Below are 6,254 nucleotides of genomic sequence, written 5' to 3'. Positions count from 1 at the left end.
CTGGGCCTGTGTTGAGACAACAAGTCCTGGTGTGGGTCCTCCTTACCTGATACCATTCTGGCTGGTGACTTTGGGCTCATCACTGCTGCTTCCTGAGTCGGAGGCCCCGTTCCCATCCTTTGATTAGAATCAGTGCTTACCAGGAATCAGGAGTACTGACTGTTGCTGTGTGTCCTTGGCAGGTTGCTCAACCTCTCTGAACCTTCCTTTCCTCATCTAGGAAGTAGTGGTAAGAACAACCACCCACCTCAATCCACAGTGGATTCTGGAAACAAGTCCTACATACTGTGAATGGTATTTCACAGTGGGGAGGAAGGGCCCAGGGAAAGATAAGAGCAGGAATTCACACACAATAAAGTCTCCTTCTTTGTCTCCCTCTATCACTCTGATTCTGTTATCTGTCTTTCTCTCTCTGTGTGTGTGCCCATCTCTGACTTTTCTATCTCTTTGTGCCTCTTTTTCTTGGTGTCTCTGTCTCCCATACACACATTCACATATACACACACATACTGACACACGCTCACAAACATATCCACGTACACACTGAGTTTTCTGCTGTCTTCTGGCCTCTCTCCCAGCCATCCCTGCTGCCTCTGAGCCTGGCCCTTTCTGGCAGCGGCTCTGCAGCTGGCTGGATCCAGGAGTCCCAGGCGCAGAAGCAAAGGGGGAGTCTCTGAGTTTGGGAGGCAGGACGGGGCAGACAGCCAGGATCCTGCCCGAATCTGGGAGGGAAGGTTTGGTTTTCAAAGCTTTGGCCTGTTGGTGTTTTACTTTGAAATGTTTTCCTGTTCCTTTTCACTGGCAGATATGTTCCAGGTCATGAAAAGACCTTGTAATTAACAGCCTGATGCCTTACTCACAGCACTAGCAGGCCTCCTTCCTTTCTAACCCACATACACTGACTCAGAATCTACATTTTAACAAGATCTCCAGGTGACTTTATAAGAATCACCTGGGGATCTGGAATCTTAAGATGCAGATTCTGAGTCAGTATATTGGGGTAGAAATGCAAATTCTCAGCATGGGTTCAATCAGAATGGACCCGTCCAAAGCCTTGATCCCAGGCTAGTTCTGAAATCAGTTGGGGCTATGAGTTTTCAGGCACTTGGTGCAGCAAGTTGGGGAGGTCATTGGGGCACTGGATGGGCAGTGGAAGGCATCCAGGCCCTGTCCGTGGCCACTTCCTGAAGGTGGTGGTGACCACTGAAGGACCTTCGTCAACCTGCCTGAGGAAGAGCAGCAGATGCAACTCTGATGTGTCACTTCCTTGGGCTCAGAGAGAGCTGTCCCCATCCGCCTCCAGGATGACCAAATCCAGAAAACCCCACCACTTTCTTTATTAAGAGCAGTAAATCTCTGCGCTTCCTGTCACAAGCCAGGGAGAGTCAGGGAAGTGGGTCAGGGGGTCTCAGGCAAGCCCCACAGCCCTCAAACTTTTCAACTTGGAACTTGCCACCTTTTGTAACTCATGCCATCAGCACTTAGAGGCTCAATGACTCTCCCTCTCTAAGTGAGTTTTTTTAATGAAAGTGGCTGTGGGGTCTTCCAGCCACTCCGGGTCCAGCTCCACTTGACAGAACCTGCTTGAGGCAGCCCTACCTGGAGCCTTCTGAGGAATGCTCAGGGTTCCTTAAGCAACAGGACTAGGAGCTCCCCTGGGTGGGCAAAGTGTGGCTTTCTCTCCACACGGACTGCCCTGGGGAGGCTCTGCGGGCTATGGGAAGGGACGGCATGGGATCAGACCTTGTCTTCCTGTGGAACCGATGTTTGTCTTTTTATCCCAGCTGCTCTGGATCCTGCCTCTGGAGCCACATGGGGCAAGTTCATGCATGAAAAGTTCAGGAAGTCGGAATAATAGAAACAGGGTCGTTATGAGGATTCAAGAGCCAGATTATCCGGTCCAATCCTGGCTCAGCCATTGACCAGCTGTGTGATCTTGGACAATTTTCTTAGCTTCTTTGTGCCTCAGTTTCCTTTTCTATTAAATGGGGACAATGACAGTGTCTTTGAGTCAATGTGTGTGAAGCCCTCAAAGCCTAGCCTGACCCGTGGCCAGTGCTCAAAGAGGAGCAGTAGTAGTCTTTCTTGTTGTTGCTGTTAGAACTCATTGTTGGCGGAACTATTTCTGAAGCCCGGGCTGCAGGATGAGAGCTACAGAGAGGAGCACCGTCAACATGTCTACGTTTAGTGCTTAGAGAAGGAGAGGACATTTCCAGCTGAGGGTAGAGACTCAGTTTTCTGCCTCCAATTGAAACACACTGAAATCTTTCCCTCAGCCTCTGGGGGGCAGGGATGGGGGTGGGAAGGGAGTCGGAGGGCCTCTGAGGAGCAGTGGCAGGGCCGAGAGCAGGTGGGAGGAAGGGGGTACCCTCTAGGTTCTCCCTTCCTCCCATTGAGTGGCTGGCTGGACTGTGGCAGATCTTAGAATCTCGATATCTGAGTTGGAAAGAATGTTAGTGTCCAGCATTAGCCATCCTGTCCACTCTTTACAGATGAAGAAACTGAGGCCTCAAGAAGGGAAGACTCTGATCCAAGATCACACAACACATCATTGTCCAGTCTGGGCAGAGGCCCCAGGTTTCCTGACTCCCTGTCCAGTGCTCTTCCAGGTCCTCTCGGGGAGTCAGGGATGGAGGAAGCTGGATGGGGCAGGGCTGAACATCAGGGACTCCACAGAGTCACTGCCCAGGGGCCTCTGGGGGAGTCTCCAACTGATTTGGACCTCATCCACTCTCCCTAGGGCTGGGAGTAGGTGAGCGGAGTCATTGTGATTGGCAGATGAGGTGGCTGAGGCCCTGTGAGGACCCTGGTAGCCTCAGGGACTCACTGTGCATGAGGCAGTCCAGGGTCTGAAGCTAAAATCTCCAGCTTCCACGCCCAGCCAGGATCCCTTAGCGGATCGCTTTCATTAAAAAGCTCACCTAGAGCTTGGAAGTGAAAGCTGGTTTTATTACAGCTCTCATGTCTTGCACAACCCTTGTCCACACGCCCATCGTCTTGTAATTATCTTCATAGCTCTGTTTGTCTCTGAGCCTCTAGGCTACCCCTCAGGCTTCCCAGCCTCTCCTCTACCTCTAAGCTCTCAGTGCTGGCCACAGTGTGGCATAAAGTGCCCGCTCTATTTATTTCCTCATAAAAGACAGCCTGGGTAGCCCGGTGGGAGATTGAAAAAGAGATTTACTATGAGATGATTAACCATAAAGCAGCAGGTTAAATCAACATCTGACAAGGAGGAGGAGAGGGAGAAAGAGGTTAAAGGACCTGAGATGCTGCAAAGCGGCTGATGCCCACACAGGTGACAGGCCTGGTCCTCATCCGGAACCTTTTTGCTGTGCAACTCCAGACAGCTTCCTTCTACTCTCTGGGCCCCAGTTTCCCTATTTATCTAATGCTGAGACTGGATTAGAAGCTTCTTGCTTGGCTCAAGTAGAAATCGTGGTCTCTGGCAGCAGATGGGCAGGGCTTTAGATTCCAATGTTGCTATGTCCTAGGGGGTGGAGTTAGGCAGACCATATCATACATAGCTCCTTGTTTTCTCCCAGAATAGGATAGTAGGACTAATGGAAATGCTACTGCTAACAGCAAAAGAGAACATTTCCTGAGGACTTTCTATATGCCAGGAGTCCCTCCCGGTTACTAACCAAAAGGTTGGTGGTTTGATCTACCCAGAGGTGCCGTGGACGAAAGTCCTGGTGATCTACTTCTGAAAGATCACAGTCATTGAAAACTCTATGAAGGTCTATCCTGACACACATGGGATTGCCATGAGTTTGGAACCAACTTGATAGCAACTGGTTTTTATTGCATGCCAAACACTATTGATTCAAAATCTTACAACACAGGTAAATGTGTTGAACCATTTAATCCTGCGAGGAACTCTATAAGTGGGGCACTGTCATTATATTCACCTTTCACAATGAGTGGATTTCCCAGTGAGGCTTAGTGACCCCCTCAAGAACCGACTGCTGGCAAGTGTCTTTAGCACAGCAGTAGGCTACATCCTGCCTGTCAGTCTCAGCCTGTGGGATCACAGCAGAGCTCCTCCTCACCCATCAGTGGGCTAGAGCCACACCTTCGTCACTGATTTGGTGGCAAGGTGGTGCATCCGAATTTGTGTATTCCTTGAGCATTCTGTGTTAGCTTTTATATAGACAATTTCTGTTTATGTTAGAGTTATCTTTTCTTATAGTAGTTAATCTCATGACCGCACTGCCATCTAGTTGATTCGGACTCACAGTGACCCAATAGGACAGAGTAGAACTGCCCCACAGGCTTCCCAGGGCTGCAGATCTGTACAGAAGCAGACGACCACAGACCCTTGGAGTGTCTGCTGGGGTCAAACCCCTGACAGTTTGGGTTAGCAGTAGAGTTCTTTACCCACAGTGTCACCAGAGCTCTGTAGTTAATCTCATTGTTGTTGTCATTAAGTGCCGTCGAGGTGGGTCCGACTCATTTTGACCCTGTATAGGGTTTTCGAGGAGTGGCTGGTGAGTTTGAACCGCTGACCTTGCGGTACCTCACCAGTACTCCAGTTAATCTCATTACTGGTTAATAAATAATTCTTTATACTAAAATTTCCCTCTTAAAATTACTAGATGGATTTATCTTCTAATTAGACCCTGAGTGATACAGAATTGGTCTTGGGTGTGATCCCAGGATATAGCTCAGTAGTGATGGTATATATATATATATGTGTGTGTGTGTGTGTGTGTGTGTGTGTATATGTGTGTGTATACATATATATAAAACAATAAAAAAAATATAAGCTTTCTTAGATTGTGGGCCATTCAAAATTAGAGAATAGGCAAGATTTGTATTAGGGTGACTGTCTATTGGAGAAGAGAAAACGCCCTGACTTTTAGGGCTTACTAGACACATGGATAGTGCAGGTGGTTAAGGGTTGGACTAGAACTGAAAGGTTTGAGATTCTTGTCCACTCACATGCACCTTGGAAGAAAGGTCTGGCAACCTACTTCAGAAAAATCAGCCATTGAAACCTCTACAGAGCACAATTCTATTCGGACACTATGGGCTTGTCACGAGTTGGAATCAACTCAATGGGAACAGCCACTGGCACTGGTACTGGTGTTGTTGTTCGGTGCCGTCGAGCTGGTTCCAACTCATAGCAACCGTGTGCACAACAGAATTAAACATTACCCGGTCCTGTACCATCCTAGCAATTGTTATGTTTGAGCCCATTGCTGCTGCCACTGTGCCAATTCATCTTGTTGTGGGCCTTTCTCTTTCTTGTGGACCCTCCATTTTACCAAGTCTATGAAATGATGCTAAGTCCTTGGGGCCCCAAATGCTGCTGTGGCCACTTATCAGAATGTGAATTTAGGAGTAGGTGATAGATGGAGTCTTATTTCAAATTCATCTCCCAATGAGTCAGATTGGTTATTTCACTAGTTTCTGAAAGTGTAATTGGAAAAGACAGACATAAAGACTGGTAGAATCCCCACTTTGGCTCTTTGATGGGATGATATTATTATGGTAGGAAGGACTAATAGAAACTCCTGGAACTTCTCCCTAGAAGAGAAAGTAAGCCAGAGGAATGCTTTAATCTTTAGGCAGCAGAACATTCAGTGAGACTCTGACTAAATCTGATGAATAATTAATATAGCCAGAGATGCTTACAAAGACTGTTGGCACTCTGAATTTCCTTATTTTAGGGGAAAGGATGAGACGCTTATATGAAAGATAGTGTACCTTATTGGTGGGTATGTAGTTACTTCATTGTTAGATGGAAGCTCAAATACAATTTTCTCAGTTCATAAAGCTAGAAGTCCAAATTTAGGGCACTGGTTGTAAGGAAAGGCTCTCTCTCGGTCTGTCCATGCCAGGGAAAAATCCTTGTCTCAGCTTCTGTAACTTTCTTCTCAGTGTTTCTGAGAGGTCTTCTGAGCTTGTAACTTGGTCTGTCTTTGTCATCTTCAGATTTGTTGTGGTTGTTAGGTGCCATCGAATCAGTACTAACTCATAGCGACCCCATGCACCACAGAATCAAACTCTGCCCAGTCCTGGGCCAACCTCACAATCGTTGCTACACCTGAGCCCACTACTGCTGCCACTGTGCCAATCCATCTCATTGGGGGTCTTCCTCTTTTTCTCTGACCCACTGTACTAAGCATGATGTCCTTCTCTAGGGAGTGGTCATCTTCAGATAGTATGGGTCTTTTTCCTCACTGCTCTTTTATATCTAAAAAGGATTAGTTTAAGATACATCCTACACTTCTATGCCCTCATGATATAAT

The sequence above is a fragment of the Chrysochloris asiatica genome, unplaced genomic scaffold, assembly GCF_000296735.1.
Source record: "Chrysochloris asiatica unplaced genomic scaffold, ChrAsi1.0 scaffold00047, whole genome shotgun sequence".
NCBI lineage: Eukaryota > Metazoa > Chordata > Mammalia > Afrosoricida > Chrysochloridae > Chrysochloris > Chrysochloris asiatica.
This window is presented reverse-complemented; position numbering follows the sequence as displayed.